This window comes from Malaclemys terrapin, chromosome 2 (genome assembly GCF_027887155.1).
Source record: "Malaclemys terrapin pileata isolate rMalTer1 chromosome 2, rMalTer1.hap1, whole genome shotgun sequence".
NCBI lineage: Eukaryota > Metazoa > Chordata > Testudines > Emydidae > Malaclemys > Malaclemys terrapin.
The window spans coordinates 276,425,357-276,444,860 of record NC_071506.1 but is presented as its reverse complement, the minus strand read 5'-3'; the positions used below and the strand labels follow the sequence as shown (position 1 = coordinate 276,444,860).

Here is a 19,504-nt window from a genome sequence, read left to right as displayed (position 1 = left end):
ACTGCATGACCAACTGGAATTGATGGCAAAACATTGCCATTATGCAGTAAAACAGCTTTCAGACTCATCTTCGATGAATCAATGAGCAGTCTCTACTCATCTGGATCGTGAACGATGTTGAGGGCTGCCATCACACCATCGATGTTGTTGCAGGCTACGAGATCCCCTTCCATGAAGAAGAATGGGACAAGATCCTTTTGACGGTCACGGAACATGGAAACCCTAACATCACCTGCCAGGAGATTCCACTGCTGTAGTCCGGAGCCCAACAGCTCTGCCTTACTCTTGGGTAGTTCCAAATCCCTGACAAGGTCATTCAGTTCACCTTGTGTTATGAGGTGTGGTTCAGAGGAGGAGGATGGGAGAAAATGTGGGTCCTGTGACATTGATGGTTCAGGACCAGAAGTTTCATCCTCTTCCTCGTCTGACTCAAGTGAGAATGATTCTGGTGCATCAGGAACCGGCAATCCTTCTCCCTGGGGTACTGGGCGTATAGCTGATGGAATGTTTGGAGAATGCACAGTCCACTTTTTCTTCTTTAAAAAGCAACAGAGGGTCCTGTGGCACCTTTAAGACTAACAGAAGTATTGGGAGCATAAGCTTTCGTGGGTAAGAACCTCACTTCTTCAGATGCAAGACTTGCATCTGAAGAAGTGAGGTTCTTACCCACGAAAGCTTATGCACCCAATACTTCTGTTAGTCTTAAAGGTGCCACAGGACCCTCTGTTGCTTTTTACAGATTCAGACTAACACGGCTAACCCTCTGATACTTTTTCTTCTTTGACACACCTTTCCCAACTGGAGGCACCATGAAGAAGTAACAATTGCTGGTATGATCTGTTGGCTCTCTCCAAATCATTGGCACTGCAAAAGGCATTGATTTCCTTTTCCTGTTCAACCACTGGCGAAGATTTGTTGCACAAGTGTTGCAGCATATGTGTGGGGCCCACCTCTCGTCCTGATCTCCAATTTTGCAGCCAAAATAAAGGTTATAGGCTTTCTTAACCATAGTGGTTATACTGCGCTTTTGTGGTGCAAAAGTCACTTCACCACAAGCATAGCAGAAGTTACCTGCACTGTTCACACAAATACGAGGCATCTCTGCTCACTTTGGCTAAACAGAAATGTGTCGCTTTGCAAAATCAAACACTGACAAATAAGAGAGCACGACACTGTATGATTTCTAGAGCTGATATAGGGCAATTTGTTCAGCAGAGTGATGTAAGCTTCGTTATGATTGCATCATCCATGACATTTTGCATGATGCAATTCCTATCATGTATGACGCAATACCAGCTTCAGATTGCATCATTCCTTGTTTTGCCTAAAAAGCAAGTACTGTCCAAACCCAGTCATAGATTTATTCATAGATCCAGTCAAAGATGTATTTTAGTCATTTCTGGTTTAAATTGAGATCCCTTCCCTTTATAACTCACTTATCCTCCGCCATTCCCAAGTCAAGGGTCGTATATACTGACCCAATAGCATATCTTGAAAACTAGAGCCAATCAACAATTTTAAGCATCATTTTCGTTCTCAGTGACCCAGAATTAGTAAAGTTTGACTCCATTTATTTCAGAAGCATTTTGGCTGTAGAGCAGTGTAAGACTGGCTTCAGAAACAGAAGACACAACCTGTTCCTCTTGCCACCATGCATGTCACTGAGTGTTTGAGCCATGTAGCAATGCTTATGAGAACTTGCCATCTGGAAATATATCTTGTTCTCAGTTTAAGAATCAAGGATTCTGGCTATCTGGGGCTTCAGAACAAAATAGCCATCTTGTCTGAGAAGGATGAACAAATGCTGCAGGAATTTTGCCATCACTGATAACAGTGTATATTTGTTGAAATGCTTCATGACCAGTTGTGCTCACTTTGAAACCAAAAATATGTTTTCCTCGCCAAAAGTCAATACAAGAGGGAATTTCTTCAGTTGCTTTGCAAGCACAGAGGTGAATTGAGTGACAAACACACTTGAACAATACCAGATTTGGACACTTTTCCTTCAGTGTGGTGAAGTGACTGATTGGATCCACACATTATTAGCAAACAACTGCACCAGTTCAAGTATAGTTTTCAATGCTTATGTTCATATGCTTCAAATGACTGTCAAGAATAGAGATGAGACACTGGTATTATTGAGATGACTGGAACCAAACTTGATGGGATGATCTTCTATAAGGAATGAATGTGTACACACACACACACACTTTGGAACTGCAATATCAGTAGATTCATCTACAAGAAAAGTTGGAATTTCCTGTATCCTCAGACAGTTCATCAACAACACAAGGACCGATCACACTTTTGATGAGTTTAGTGCATTTAGACTTGGGTATCTGCATATCAGATGTAATTTCTCCAGGCATTTTTGTCTTCAACACATCAACCATATGGTCAACTGTCGTAATAGAAGAATGACATGGAATATGGGAAGAAATTACTAGTTCAGCTGCTTTCCTTCTCAACTACAAATTTTGAATCATCCAGTCTTGGCTGTGATGGCCCTGGTGTAGTGTGGACCGTAGGTCTTTTGTGCTTTGAACTAACAGATTGCTTTCTTATGTAAGTAAGGTCTGAATGAGCTCTCCCAATGAGCTGGGGGGGGAAAGGCTTCAGGAACAGACTGTATTTACATGACCACACCTACTCTGCCTAGGTATCCAGCCGACAGAGCTGTGTTACCAAAGTGATCTATTTTGACTGGCGTTGGGTTACAAAGCACTTTAGTATTGAATGCAGGGGTAATTAAATGTTGTTATCCTTATTGCACAAGTAAAGGGCAGCAGAACTGTATTTAGCCTGTCTTGACTGAGTGGGTCACCCTAAACTTAACTTCACTCAGTAAGCAGAGGGTTCAGATGCCAAATCCCATTGAAAGAGAGAGCGGGTGGGGACAATGTTTCTGCCTGGAGGTGTGCTGCTCTGCCTCACAGTTATAGGCACCATTTGACCTGCCCCTCTCCCCTGTTTAAAGATAGAGCTCATTCAATTCAACTGAGTGTCTTTTGTTAAATGACCACTAGAACTGAAATCACTGATAATCAGCTGAAAGGGCTTAGACCTGCTGCTGGACAGTGTTTCTGTGGAAGAGACGGCCCAGCCTGCATTAGCAGCGAGGTTTCCCCACTGAGAGCTGGGTGGAACCTCAAGAGACCGACTTGCAGAGGTCACAGTAGAGAGCAAGGGTGGTGGGTATAAAAGACTTGGGCAGGCTAAGTCTTCACAAAGGGGGCAAGAAATGCCAGCTGCAGCATGGATCACCTCCCTGGGGGACTTGAGCTGGTTCTGTGTTCTATTGTTGAGAGGGACCCCTGGATATTGAACCCAGTCCTTGTTGCTGCTGACTTCTCCCGGCAGAAGGGTTATATTTAGGTCATTTAGCTTGGGTCACAGGTCTGTTCTGCATGCAATACAGCATGCTGAATCCTCATTAGTTTGACTTTGCTTCATGAATCCTCTCATTTAATTCATCTTTTCCCATTCAACTCTATGCTACCTCTTGTACACCGCTACCCCGATATAATGCTGTCCTTAGGAGCCAAAAAATCTTACTATGTTATAGGTGAAACCACTTTATATCGAACTTGCTTTGATCCACCGGACCACGCAGCCTCCCTCCTCCCCCCCGGAGCGCTGCTTTACCACATTATATCCGAATTCGTGTTATATCGGGTCGTGTTATATCGGGGTAGTGGTGTATTTGGCATATTTCCCCATTGTCAAGGATAATGAACTGTCAAAAAATTAACAACATTAAGGAAACTACACCTGTACTTCAGTATTTGGCATTACTACCACATATGACAACAGCTGCCATATGCGGCAACTATACTTGGCAGCAGTGCTACACTGAACAGCTGGATCTGGAAGCAGCTCCTACTGCTGAATTTCGGCTGTGTCTACAATGTCACTTTCAGCACTAAAACTTTAGTCATTCAGAAGGGTGAAAAAACACATCCCTGAGCGACAAAAGTTTTAGTGCTGAAAAGCACCAGTATAGACAGTGTTTTATTGCCAGGAGCCGGGCTCCCAGCGATAAAGCTACCACCGCTCATTCAGGGTGGTCTTTTCTTCTCGCCGGGCGAGCTCTCCCGCGCCGATAAAGCGTGACTACACTGCCCATTTCACAGTGTGGCCAGTGTAGACATACCCTTAGTAATTTCATATTGAGATCTTCTGCTTTTGGAAGTCCGGCTCCATCTCTCGATAAAAGCTGCTTTGAAATCTAGAATTATTTATAAGTCCAGCAAAAACTGTTACCAGGTTTACTAGTCGTGCCAAATTTAGCATGCCTAATTGGGATCTGAAAACAAATTTCATTAATAATGTCCAAACCATTATTCTTGATGAAGATGATTCCATATTTAATGATTTTTTGGGGGGGGGGAATTATTGTATGTCTAGATTTACTTAGAATACACAAATGACTGGGACTAATATATTAACTACAAATAGAATGGCAAAAAGGGATGACAAAAAGAACTTAGCCTTGCTAGCAATTTTCTTTGAAATGTATGGTACATCTACAGTGCGCACTTCTTTCAGCGGTGTGTAGAATACATTCATTCATAGCCCCCTAGCAGAAGTATAAATAGCAGTGTATCTGGGGAGGCATGGCTTAGGCAAGTAAAGACCTGCCTGAAAGGTGCGGGTATGTATGTGATTACCTAAACTTCCTACTTGCCCAAGCTTTGCATTCCTGTCTACACTACCGTGTTTAGCATTTAGTATTTCCCTGCAGGAAAAGACTGCTGAGTGGGGAAAGGCTCTGGATGGGGGGAAGCAGTGGGGAAAGGTTTGAGCAACTCCCCACTGAGGACCCTTTCCCTGCTGCGGGGAACGACTGCAACAGGGGGGAAAGGCTCCACCAGCTTCCCAATGCAGGAGCCTGTCCGCTCCACAGGGAAAGGCTCTGGCAGGGAGGAGCTGTTGAATCTTTTTCCCACTGTCTCCCCCCTGCCAGAGCCTTTCACTGACACGTGTAACTACACATGTGGACACAACAGGCTTTTCACTGCACCAATTAGTAGCCTCACAAATCCTACATGCCACCAGTGGTGGAAGAAGCTGTAGTCGACATGGTGTCATTGCCAAGCACGATAGGGGGGGCTGGTATAACTGCACCGTGTAGACCCTGCTGGTGCACCGGAAAAGGTACCTCGTTCATGTTAACGTAGACCACAGTTGTGGGAGCTATGGAGCAGAGGAAGGGAACTGAAGGCTTATGTCAAAGGGTAGCGAGCTAATGAAGGATCCTTACCTAAGGGGCCATGGGTATGTCGTAGAGTTAGGCTTGTGTTCAGAGGGGAGAGATGAAGTACCCTTAGTGGAATTAAGGACTTGGATAAGCATCTTATTTGTCTCTTCTTCCAATAGAACCTATGATGCTAGCTCATCACCAACTGTCTGAAGCAACGCATCTGTATTCTTGCTTCTGAGCTTAAACATACGTAAACCCAGGTGCCAAGTGGTGCAAGGCTAGTCAATTAATCCCTTGTTCCACCTGTCGCTGTTTCATCTGTAAACTTTCCCCAATTAGCCATTCACCATTCACTCTCCTCTGTTAAACATGACTCATGTATCTAAACACAAATAGCCTTCACCAGCTTTCTTTTCCACTGTGTTGATGTCAAAGTGATTGTAATGTTTTGCATGGCTGACAACAGTAATGATGCATTTAATTTAGCAGAGTTTATTTCCCAATTTATGGATTCTGGGTCCTACTTACATAATTAATAGCAGATCACAGCATGAAGTTAATTATATTTACTTGAGATGAACATGAATTACATAGTTCTGTATTTTGACAAATTAAAAGCAATGCACAGGTTGCCACTGAATTTTTGGAGTTGCACAGGCTTATACCAGGTGTGAATGTGGTCCTGTCTGGTACTTTTCCATGAGAACTCATTTAAAAAAAAAACATATTCCTCTTTAATTGTGTAATCTTGTGCATGTTAGGCGTATGAAATTTGCAATAATTTTTGGATTTGAATTTCAAGATCTCCTACAGGAACCCAGTGGGAACTTTATTAATCTATCTATTAAAATTGTCAGTTAACATAAAAATAGAAATTTAATGTTGTAATAGTTGATTAATGCAAATAAGAGAAACAAAAGTATTCTTTACAAAGATACTTTCTAGCATCATTCTTTTTGAGGCTTGCCGTACCCAATAAGATCAGGTAACATGTAAATGTAACAAGATACATTGTGAAGTTTGACAAGCTAGTATCTATCAGGGTAGTCAATTATTTTTGTCCAGATCATTAATGAAGATGTTGAACAAAACCGGCCCAGGACCGACCCCTGGGGCACTCCACTTGATACCCGCTGCCAGCTAGACATGGAGCCGTTGATCACTACCCATTGAGCCTGACAATCTAGCCAGTTTTCTATCCACCTTACAGTACATTCATCCAAGCCATACTTCTTTAACTTGCTGGCAAGAATGCTGTGGGAGACTATCAAAAGCTTTGCTAAAGTCAAGATATATCACATCCACTGCTTTCCCCATATCCACAGAGTCAGTTATCTCATCATAGAAGGCAATCAGGTTGGTCAGGCATGACTTGCCCTTGGTGAATCCATGTTGACTGTTCCTGATCACCTTCCTCTCCTTCAAGTGCTTCAAAATGGTTTCATTGAGGATCTGCTCCATAATTTTTCCAGGGACTGAGGTGAGGCTAACCAGTCTGTAGTTCCCCAGATTCTCCTTCTTCCCTTTTTTAAAGATGGGCACTATATTTGCCTTTTTCCAATCATCCAGGACCTCCCCCGATCGTCACGGGTTTTCAAAGATAATGGCCAAAGGCTCTGCAGTCACATCAGCCAACTCCCTCAGCACCCTCAGATGCATTAGTTCTGGACTCATGGACTTGTGCATGTCCAGCTTTTCTAAATAGTCCTTAACCTGTTCTTTCACCACTGAGGGCTGCTCACCTCCTTCCCATACTGTGTTGCCCAGGACAGCAGTGTGGGAGCTGATCTTGTCTGTGAAGACCGAGGCAAAAAAAAAGCATTGAGTACTTCAACTTTTTCACATCATCTGTCACTAGGTTGCATCCCACATTCAGTAAGGGTCCCACACTTTCCCTGACCTTTTTGTTGTTGCTAACATACCTGTAGAAACCCTTCTTGTTACCCTTCACATCCCTTGCTAGCTGCAACTCCAGTTGTGTTTTGGCCTTCCTGGTTACACCCCTGCATACTCTAGCAATATTTTGATACTCCTCCCTAGTCATCTGTCCAAGTTTCCACTTCTTGTAAACTTCCTTTTTGTGTTTAAGCTCACCAAAGATTTCACTGTTAGAATCAGTTTTCACCAGTTAGAACCTGATTTCTGTCAGAACCAGTAAATGTGAATCTCAAGTCCAAGTAGGAAGGATCATATTTCCTGTTGTTCTTTTGCTCTTCTCTACTTGCTCCTTCCCCATGATCAGTATCCTCCACTTTACTCTTCAAAAAATGCACCATTCATTCACAGTTATCAAACACCAAAGCATCTGGTCTCTACCAAATGGAAAGGACATAGGAATGAAATGTCACACTCACGTTTTTTATACAGTGTGTGGGCACTATTGTAACATGAACACATTGGTCAGTGAAGCTTTGTTACAATGCACTGGTATTCTCTGGATTTGAGGGGAAAACCCCACATGGAATGGCTACAACGGGATCTTTCTGAAGGGAGATTCTAATTTTATTTCTGATATTTTGAAGAAACAAGAAAAAAAGCGTCACCAGACAGGCCCGCACACCTCACCCGATAACCACATTATGCCCCTCAAGGTGGCATGCCCTACAGTTTGAAAACCAGTACTCTGGAACAGTACTTGCCAAAGTCAATCCCTGATGCGCTATCCTCTGGCGACAACAGACACTCGCATGGGACCATATGCCGGTGGGGGACACCTGTGTCAATCATCCTCAGCATTCTCCACCACTGCCTTTTCTTCTCACTCCTCCCCTTCCTCCCTTTCTTCTGTGTGTAGCTGCTCAGAGATTATGCGGAATGCAGCAAGTGAGGAATATTTTACACACCTTCCTCAATCTATACTGAGTGTTCTACCGGATGGGTGGGGACACCTTCACCACATCTTTAGGATGCCAAAGGCTCTGTCACCAACAGAGTCTCCTTATGGGTATGGTTATAGTTCTCTGCCTCTGGCAATCCCCCACCCCTTTCTTCCTCCCCAGGATGCCCTCCCTGCTCTGCCTACCAGTAGTTCCTCTTCCCCATCCTATCTGGCTACCCCAGCTGTTTCCTGACCTGATATTTGGACCCCTCTAGGAGCCCCACTAGCTAGCCTACTGCTCCACTAACCCATTCCTTGTCCCTGACCAACTACCCTGCCACCTATATGTACCTCTACCTAGTCTGTCACCCTGAAAAGGCCTGTCTCCTTCACGGGTGCTGGAACAAATTGTATAGTGGGGTGCTGAGAGCCATTGACTCAAACTATAAACACTGTGTATGATGGAAACCAATTCAAACCAGGGGGTGCAGCAGCACCCCTAGATCCAGCAACTATGGTCTTTCTTGTTCACACTTACCTACACTTTCCTGTGGCCCTGTGATGGGGTGTTCACCCCACACTTTCCCTGAAAGGGTTAATGTAGGCTAAAAAGGGAGCCAATTTATCAGACAGGCCACAGTTGAGGGGAATCCAGTGGCTAAGTAATCCCCTGACTGACTAATGAGGAAGCCTAGCTGAGGGGGAAGGAGCTGGGCTGAGATTATAAAGGCAGGAAGCTGAAGCAGAGAGAAGTAGGGTACAGTCACTCCATGGGACAAGGCAAGGGAGGTGTGTCTGGGGCTACAGGGGCAAGTAGCCTACAGTTACTCCCTGGGCAGAGAGAGTTGTGAGGCTGGCAAACCCCAAGCGGGGCTGGAGAGCCAGAAGGTAGGGAAAAGGCAGTAAGGTCCAGGAGGGAACAGACCTTGGCTGCTGACTAGCGGGTGCCTGAGCTGGGCCTGGGTTCCCTGCCAGCCACTGAGGGAATGGCACCATGGGGCAGTGAATGGGAAGACTGCCTGAGATTGCTAGTGAGGAGACTTTGATACCCTGGAAGGGGGAAACATGTATTGTGACCAGGCCAGAAGGCCAAGTCCTGAAGAGGGAGCACCCGGAGTTGCAGAGACTGAGAGAGAGAGTGGAAGTAGGGCATGTAGCGGGCAGCAGAAGGGGGCCCTAGGCCTGGAAGGAGCTAATCTCCAGAGCGGCGAGGAGGAGGTGCCCCTTCTGGTGAGTGGACCCTGTGACAGACCCCTATGTTCCTTTTAGGCATGGGCTGTGCAGCCCTGTACCTATCGGTGCCCTGCCCCCTGCCCCCTTCCTGTGCTGCAGGGGGTTGGTGGGTGGCAGGTGTGGGGTATGCTCTAAGCACACCTACCAGATTGAGCTGTGCAGATGGGATACATGGGGGAGTGCTAGGATTGCAGATCACTCTGGTGCTTAGACATGAATTAGGCCGGAAGCTGGGAATGGATCACTTGATGATTCCCTGTTCTGTTCATTCCCTCTGAGGCACCTGGCACTGGCCACTGTCAGAAGACAGGATACTGGGCCAGATGGACCTTTGGTCTGACCCAGTATGGCCATTCTTATGTAGGCACCTGTCTTCTGGGTGTGGATCACCCCTCGCCTTGTACGCATGCCCAGTGGCAGAAACTGAGGCACCTAAACTCACTAGATATGGTAAGATGGTAGCTGACTGTGGGTTTTTTGGTGTGTATCACGGGGGGGGGGAAGGGGGGGGGGGGCGTGTGCTAAATCTGGGACTTGAACACCTAAGACCATTTGTGTATCTGGGCCTTATTTTCACCAAGGTTACAACTAAGCATCTGAACTATATACCCTGCCTTGACACATCTATGCAATATCATCATAATCTCCCCCAGTACACATTTAAATTAATGGAGATATCCTATCTCCTAGAACTGGAAGGGACCTTGAAAGGTCATTGAGTCGAGTCCAGCCCCCTGCCTTCACTAGCAGGACCAAATACTGATTTTACCCCAGATCCCTAAGTGGCCCCCTCAAGGATTGAACTCACAACCCTGGGTTTAGCAGGCCAATGCTCAAACCACTGAGCTATCCCTCCCCCTATATACCTTTACATACACACATTGATCCTATCAGAGCAGGCACACTTCAAGATATCCAGCGGGTTGTTAATCAATAGCCTGATGAAGAACAAAGCACCTGTTAATTGCCATATGAAACATTGCCACATTGCAATTAAAAATTGCATGTCTGCCTACATCCATGGGACTTGCTTTAATTGCAAAACTCAGTGGTGGAATGGTACTTTTAGTGAGCTTTCATTGGTATACTCTGTGATGGGGTGGATCACAGAAACCCCCTTGGGAACTGCCAACTGATGTGCCAAGACTACTCCTGCCCCTGCTTTCCTGCCCTGGCAGGTTGGGACTTAGTGCCCTGCCTGGTTTGAGCCAGACCCGCTAGCCTGCTGCAAACCCAGACCCAGGTCTGAACCACATCCCCTAACAGCTGTAGGCTTAATTGAAAGCAGTTTAAGAAGTGTTCCTGTCTTTAACACTCAGATGCCCAACTCCCATTGGGGTTCAAACCCCAAATAAATCCGTTTTACCCTGTATAAAGCTTATACAGGTTAAACTCATAAATTGTTCGCCCTCTATAACACTGATCGAGAGATATGCACAGCTGTTTGCTCCCCCCCCCCCCGTATTAATACATACTCTGGGTTAATTAATAAGTAAAAAGTGATTTTATTAAATACAGAAAGTAGGATTTAAGTGGTTCCAAGTAGTCACAGATGAAACCAAGTGAATTACCAAGTAAAATAAAATAAAACACACAAGTCTAAACCTAATACAGTAATAAAACTGAATACAGATAAAATCTCACCCTCAGCGATGTTTCATTAAGTTTCTTTCACAGACTGGACACCTTCCTAGTCTGGGCACAATCCTTTCCCCTGGTACAGCCCTTGTTCCAGCTCAGGTGGTAGCTAGGAGATTTCTCATAACTGCAGCCCCCTTTGTTTTGTTCCACCCACTTATATATCTTTGTCCATCTCTGGGATCCCACCCCTCTTTCTCAGTGGAAAAGCACCAGGTTAAAGATGGATTCCAGCGCAGGTGACATGGTCACATGTCACTGTAAGACTTCATTACCCACTTGCCAGCACACATGTATACAGGAAGACTTACAATTAAAACAGAGCCATCTACAGTCAATTGTCCTGGTTAATGGGAGCCATCAAGATTCCAAACCACCATTAATGGCCCACATTTTGCATAATCACAATAGGCCCTCAGAGTTATATTTCATATTTTAGTTTCAGATAGAAGAGTGATACATTTATACAAATAGGATGACCACACTCAGTAGATTATAAGCTTTGTAATGACACCTTACAAGAGACCTTTTGCATGAAGCATATTTTAGTTCCATTATATTCACACTCATCAGCATACTTTCATAAAATCGTATAGAGTGCAACGTCACATACTCTATAATACTTTCCAAATGATCTTACTGCTTCTGTTTGAGAAAGCTGAACCCTTCATTAAACTGAAGTCTTAATTAAAAGAAACAATTCCAGTAAAGGACAAGACAGATGGATGAAGCCCCAGTTTGAAGCAACCCAATAATTAGTGGATTAGACGTTGTGTTAAGGACTTTGTACTTCAAACTGAGTCTGCCAACTGTACTTCCTCCATGATTATAAATGCAAAATAGATCATGCTGAACGAGCATGTAAGTGAATGAGATCAACTACATATATAGTGTTTGAATTAACAAGCTTTTTGGCTCTATCCTTCATGCCTTTCATAACCCCAGATCCTACATAAATTGGCGGGGAGTTTTGGATGTCCAAGAAATGCAGGATTAGACCATTTGTCTTTGAGAGAAAATGATTTGTCAGTCCTGTTTGTGCAAAAATGCTTCGTGGAAAGTCAGCTAAACAGCACTTGACTAACTGGACAAATTGGCAACAAGCCATTCAACAGCACTTGTAATATAATATCATGTGTAAAGAGAGAACTCGTTTGTAATACTGGAAATAAAACATACCAGAAAGTGCTTACAAACCAGACTTATTCATTCTTCTGGTTTGAATCGGTTACTTGGCACAAAAATATCTTCATTTCCAAAACTCTTTCTAGTGAGGCCAGTATTTCAGTGCATGATGGAAGTTGTTTTGGCCAGTAGTTTGCAGCACTGATTTAAATTAGCTGGACTGAGATGAAGTAGAACAGTCCAGTGAAAATGTAATAAGGTAGAGTTAGGCATTGCCATTTAACACCCTCATCCTAGAAAACTGATGCCAATCTAGCAAGCAATCTCTGCTCAGGTCAGCGCTACTGAGTAGGTGCCTAATTCCAGCCCCCTCTTTGGGCCTGTGGATCACACTCGCACATAGGTACCTCTGTAGTTGTGGCACTCCCAGCAAGCTAACTCTGATGTAAGGTCCCATCTTATTGCATTATTACATAGCAAACAGCGACTAGCAGCCTTCCTAGGCCTTGGATCGTGCAGTGTCCCAGAGGGGAAAAGGCAGGGGAGTTGGAAATACCCAGAAATGTTGATTCAAAGGACTGCTTTCTGTGGCGCCCCAGGATTTCTGGCTGCAAATTCCTCCACGTGGACCTGTTAGTCCCCACTTAACCCTCCTGTGTCTGGCCATCATGGAGAGGTGTGGTCCTATTCTGCAGTGGGAGGGAGGGTTCAGTCTATGTCTGTCCCAGGGCACAGAGGCTCTTTTCCTGTACTTCAGGTCTGAGGATTCCATTATTTTTCCAAGGCATTTACTTAGGCTTTGTAGTGCTTGAGTCCCTTTGCATATCCAGGCCTAAGATTGTATTTATTTTGTATGTTGTGGTTTAGGAAGGCTGTATAGGATTTTATGGTTGTCATGGGTGGTAGCATTCAGTTTGAAATCTAATTTCATACTGCCTGCTTAAATCTGCCATGTTCTTATGAACAGTGTATTTTAAATTTTTGTGAGGGCTAATTTCTTAGGACCAGATTGAAATCTTTGGGAGTATTCCCAGAGTAAGGTACTACACAACCTGAGCAAGGGGACCATAATCTAGCCCCCAGCATTTCTAAAGTATTTGGAAATTGAAGAGTGCTTGAGTTATCTAGCATTCGAGCAGATAACAACGAGTGATACAATTTAAATATGCCAGGGATCAGGTTGGAGAGTGCATCCTGCTTTTCAGAATTTTGATTGTGTTCATTCTTCCTGCAACACTTTCAGTTGTTGTTAACCCTTTTAAAAATTATTTTCTGTCCTTTCCAATTTGTATGCTCATACTTGGACAATTGTCCTAATGTGGGCTGAGATCTATGCTGATCAATACTATTTCCGTATAATATACAAGGCAGAGACAGAGAGAGCACAAAAGCCATGAAGATGCACTTCATTGTCCAAGGTGTTTTATTTATATCAGCTGGCCTCACTTCACCACAGTGTATTTTCCATAACTACGTTCATCCAAACACATTGCTCCTCTTTTAATAAACATCCTTTGTTTGCTGCAAAGGTTGTTCAGGCATGCAAGTACCTGTGAGCATTTACTGCCATGGCAACCAGCTTTGTTGCTATTGTGGTGATTAGATTGTTTGTTAACATATTTGCAAATCCCCTGGCTGCTGAAACTTGAGTTTGGAGCTTTGAGTTCCAATTCAGTGTGTTCCATTTAAGATGCACCATATTGTTTGAGCACTGCCAGTCTGCTTGGCATTGTATATGGGAAATATCAGAACAGTCTGTGCTCTAAGATGCTCAGTCTTATCTTTTAGCCTTACTGGGAAATCTATAGAAGAAACCTTACTGGGGTTCCTTTTTTAACCATTTCATAGTTATTTAATGTAGGGCTGAGGGATGACATGAATTGATAATTGGTTAGCATCAGTGGCTTTGTGGAAGCAGTCTTGGGAGGGAATGAATTGATTTCCATGGTGCATTTCATTGGTGCTAATGTTTACATTTTACTGTTTTGAAGACATAAAAATGTTATTCATTTCAGAAATGAGAGAATTAAAAACGGTGAATCACAGAAAGTAGGAGAGGCATTACAGCATAATTATATCAAAAATGTAATCAATCTCTCTCTCTCTCTCTCACACACACACACACGCAAATAGAATAAGAGAAAGGGACCCCAGAAAGCAAGAATACAGGAAGAAACTGTATCAGTATCATGAAACATCTGTTTTATTCAAGCTCCTTTACAAAGGAGCCACATTGTATTGAAATCACTAGGGCCTCCTTCTTCTGTATGGTTGTACCGTCTACAATATTTTGCATAAGAGTCTATACCCTTTTAAAGCAAGCAACTGCAGGTGCCTTTTTGTTTCATCTTAGGAACATTGTGCTGCTACCACAAGCTGAGAAATAGGGTCAAAGTTTTACAATTCCCTTTTACTTCTAGATTTACTTATATCAGGAAAAGGTCCCAGGGCCGTGTAAATGTAGTGATTTAGAAGATCAAACTCAGAATACATGTCCTTCCTTGGAGGTTTTTAAGGCCCGGCTTGACAAAGCCCTGGCTGGGATGATTTAGTTGGGAATTGGTCCTGCTTTGAGCAGGGGGTTGGACTAGATGACCTCTTGAGGTCCCTTCCAACCCTGATATTCTATGATTCTATGATTCTATGATGTTTGAATAACTTCGTATGCTTTCATCAGATATGGAGGGAGGGAAATATATCCTCCCATTTTAACTCCAGCATGTAGACGTCACCTTTCTTAATTAAGGCATCTGCTTACGCATAGCTTAATGAGTAAAAAAAATCTTGTGCTTTAAGTGCTGAATGTCCCAGGTTCCCTGACAAATGGTACCTATAAATATGGCAGTCCCTGTGCATATGGCTCATCCTTGGGGGGGGGAGTGGGGGAGGGGTTATATTGGCTACTGGATCTTAAAGGTTCTAAAAAACCTTAAGGTTGTTTAAAAAATTCAATACATTTATGCCAGTATAAATTTACAAAAATCATGCAGTGCAGAATTGTTTCAGAGCTCTCTCTGTCCGTAGCTCCATATGTTGTTCTGATCAATATTATCTAAAAATTGTTAAACCAAGAGAAACTTCACTATGCACCAATGTTTTTATAGAATCATCTGGGTGCAAAGGCCCTGGGAAGCAGTGGCACCAACTTGTATATTTCTGGGTGGGCAAATTTTTCAGAGGTGAACTTAAATAGACAATAAAAACCAACTTCATGGACAATTTTTGATTTATTTCTACATTGTAATTGAAAATAGCTAGCTTACATACAATATATAGTTCAATCAAATGGAGGATAGCGATGATCACACAGTACAGCAAAACCATCCACTGAGTGAAGAGTGAATGATTTTACCATTGATTATCATACATCCATAAGCATCAAATGGCTCAGCCTCTCATCTCCACACATTGATCAGATGTACGTTTTGACTTTTCAGTATAGAGAAAAAATGCTCATTTTAAAGCTGTAGTGACTGGCAATGTGAAGACAATCTGCAGCTGTTTCAACACTTCTAAATATGCAACTGGCAGTATAGTTTGCTGTAGAGATAAAAAATATATCTACTCTTTTTCTCCTTCTCAGCTGGTGCCACGAATGATTTTGCTGCAGAGACTTGCAATCTCAAAAGTACTTCATTGATGTGTGAATCGTAAAATTGCGAAAAATCTTCCAATTTCTTAAAATCCATGTAGTTCGAGGAATCCTCATCAAATGCCTCCATAGATTCCAACAACTGTTGATTGTCCATTAAAAGCACGTCAAACTCAGAAATGAAATGGTCAAGAATAGCTAAATATGTCCTTCAAAATCTATAATTGAGACTCACCTCATTGATATTCCTTTTTCCAGAAGTTCTGTTCAACAGATAGTCAACAAGAAACTTTGAAACCTTCTGAATTCGTGCATGGCATTTAGCTGATTCAAATGTCCCAAAATCCAATTCATTACCAATACCAACAGCAAACTCTTATGAATTTTCCATTATTTTTTTCCACTCAATATCAGATCTTGCTTGTTCTAGTTCTTTTCACATTCCTTTGAGCACATGTGTAGCATTTAGCAAAAAGAAGTCCACTTTCTTGAAGTTGCTCTGATAATGCATTAGTCATGTCGGGTATTTTTTCCAAGATAAGCACCTACAGTAAGAATAAAGCAGACTACGGCTTAGCTTTCAATCCATTTGCCCTGGCCAAAATTTCCAAATGATCTGTAATGAATGCTTCTAGTCCAATAAGAATTGCCTCATAGCACCGTTTTATTTTATTTGCTGCTTGGTACCAATAAAGCCACCTGGCCATTGTAATTTACTCTAGCTGAATAGCTTTCTGCTGGAGCCATTTGTGAGTTTGAACAAATAACTAGTGCTTGGCATTGCTTTTGGCCATGAAGTTATACAAAGCTTGTACAGTGGTAAAAATACTGAAATTCTGAATTCTGTGGATGTACCTGACATAGTGTCAACTAAAAGAGGTGGTTACTAATTGTAACTGGAGGTTCTTCAAGATGTGTGGTTCCTATTTGTATTCCACATGTGGGTATGCATGCGTGCCATGTGCCTGAGTCTGGAGGTTTTCTCCAAGCAGTGTTTATTGGCCCGCACATATGTGGTATGTCTCCTCATGCCCCCGACCGACGGCATAAGGGGCAGTGTGGGTTGATGCCACTCCAGTTCTTCCTCTTACTACAGTGTGGTCAAGTCCAAAGAAGAGGGGAAGGAGGTGGGTAGTGGAATACAGATAGGGACCACACATTTTGAAGAACCTTCAGTTACAGTACGTAACCTCCTCTTTTTCGAGCGATGGTCCCTATGTGTATTCCACACGTGGGTGATTTGCGAGGAGTGATCAGTGTGGCAGTGGGTATGAGTAGGCTGATGATAGCGCTGTTTGTAAAATACAGCTGATCCCACACTGTGTCCAGGGCTGCCATGTGATGCAGGACATAATGTGTAGTAAACATGAGTACAGAATGCCATGTTGCGGTTTTGCAGATGTCTTGCCACAGAATGTCAGCTAACAAAGCTGAGGAAGTGGCTGGTGCCCATGTAGAGTGAGCTGTAACACCCCCAGGATGGGGGAGATTTGATATTTTGTAGCATTCAGTATGCAGTCTGATATCCACTGTGAGGATATGGCTTGGCCCCTTGATCTCTCCATCATGGCTACGAAGAGTCTTGTAGACTTTTGAAAGGTTTTAGTTCTTGTAGGTAGAACACCAGGGCCTGCCTGACGTTGAGGGAGTGTAGTCTCTTGTCTGTGGGGGAGGCATGCAGCATTGGGCAGAAAGCAGGTAAGTGGATGGACTGGTTGAGATGGAGCGTCCATCTACTGGGGGAAGGAAGGCACTAAGTGCCACCAGGAGCAGACAGATAGAGATAAGAACAAAGCCCAATGTTTTCAGGGCAGGGAGGTAATCTAGGATGATCGGAATGGACACCGTGTCTGGGGTATGTCCGATAGCATGTTCTGGTGGATTCTTTTCTGTTCTGGTTGAGGATCTGCTGGACTGGTGCAGAATATGCATGGTCTATGTCAGATGCCCAACCAAACACCAGGCTGTGAGGTGAAGGGTGTCCAGGTTGGGATATTCAAGCCTGCCCTGATCCTGCGTGAGAAGATCTGAGGATAACCAGAGCCTGATTGGTGGACATGTGGAGAGATTCAGGAGGTCTGTGAACCAGAATGGTCAGGGCCGGTAGGGTGATATGTGAATGACGGTGGCTCTGTCCTGACTCACTTTCCTAGGTACAGGCTGCCATGTGCCCCAGGAGAAAGAGGCATCAATGGACTGTTGTGCCAGTTTTGCAGCAGTTGTGGGGCCATTAGGGTGCTCACTGTGACAAAGCAGTCTGCCGGGAGGAAGACCCATGCAATGACCGAGTCCAGTCTCACCCCATCAAATTTATCGTCTGCGTAGGTGACAAAATGGACCTGTCTTCGTTCATGCAGATTCCTAGGGAGGCCAAGAGTCTTTGAAGAGATTGGATCGTGGTGACAACTTGTTGTCGCAATTGTCCCATTAGGAGCCGATCATCCAGATAAGGGAGTAACTGTGTGACCCTGGTGTCTCATCTGAGCCGCCATGAATGTAAATACCTTCATAAAGCCCTGTGGTGCAGTCACTACACCGAAGGGAAGGAAGCAAAACTGATGTCCCACCTTGAAATGAAGGAATTTCCTGTGTGATGGATGTATGTCTATATGGAAGTATGTGTCTTTCATGTTGAGAGATGGAAACCATGCTCTCTCCTGGAGGGAGGAGATTATTGATGCCAGTGTGAGCATGTGGAATTTCAGCTTCCTGATTAATGTATTTAGATGACCACAGTCCAGGATGGGTCTCTGCCCGCTGCCTTTTTTCAGGATGAGAAATATGGTGAATAGAATCCTCTCCCATGGTATTGTGGCACGACACCCTCTATCACACCCTTGCAGCACAGGGTGTCAGTTTCCTGCTGAAGAATCAATGTGTGTGTGTGTGTGGGGGGGGTATAATAGAGAAAGGCAACTCTCTTATCTGGATAAGAGCGAAGGAGGAATAGAGGTTCTGACTAAGGCCATGCGGCAGAAAGAGGGAACTGGAGTGATGTCGACCTGCACTGCCCCTTATACCTTCAGTTGGGAGCATGAGGAGACATATTGCACATGTGTGGGTCAATGGACACTGCATGGAGAAAACTTCTGGATTGAGGCTCATGGTGTGCATGCACACCCACGTGTGGAATACACATAGGGACCATTACTCAAAGAAGAACGAGGCTTAGCTTGTGGGCATGGCAGTGAGGTGCCTTTTTTTTGTACGCCACATGAGGTGCCTTTTTTTACCCACCCACTCATGATACTTGCACCATCATAGAATCCCACACAAAACTGCCAATTGAGTCTCATGCTGCATACTTTGTCATAGGTGAAGTTTGCCAAGGAATCAGCATCAAGTTTTTGCATGTGGTAAGTACAATAGGTCTTGCTTTAACAGCAAGCTGCTCCTTAGAAATGTCTTCAGTGTCATGAACTAAAACAGCAAAAAAATGGTGTTTTTTTCCTATCCATTTAGCAAAAGCCCAAATCAGATCATTCTGATATTCATGAGATAAGTAAGGACTGTACCAATGCTACATTTTTGAGCATAGACTTGCATCTGTCTCTGATAAAGATTCAAGGAACTCAGCAAAGTTTCCTTTGTTTTCTGATCCTTCAGAGTCGTCATGTCGTGGAAAGCAAGCCCTTGATGTCCTTGTTGCTCAAAGAAGAACCTTCATGTGACTCCTATTCTCCTGAGCTTCTGTCAATCTGGTTGTTGACGTTTTTGAAGCAATCTATTGTTTTCCTTTTCCTAGAATCGTACTAAATTCAGTCCACGAGATAAGTGAGTGTTTGTGGTATGTGCTTTCTGAAAGCTGCTGAAAAAGAGCATTTGCATTTTTCCATGTAAAAAAAAAAAGCATGAATAAATGTTTGTTTCCCTTCTTTTTCACCCATTTGCAAAC

At 43.6% G+C, this 19,504-nt stretch overlaps 1 long non-coding RNA gene across 1 annotated transcript in view; it reads left to right on the top strand.

Annotated features, from left to right (window-relative positions):
• Window positions 1–19,292, top strand: part of LOC128830819 (uncharacterized) — a 48,966-nt gene extending 29,674 nt beyond the window's left edge. Inside the window, exon 4 of the long non-coding RNA XR_008443694.1 lies at window positions 19,216–19,292. This is a non-coding gene — a long non-coding RNA (uncharacterized LOC128830819). The remainder of the gene's footprint in view (window positions 1–19,215) is intronic.
• The last annotated feature ends 212 nt before the right edge of the window (window positions 19,293–19,504 follow it).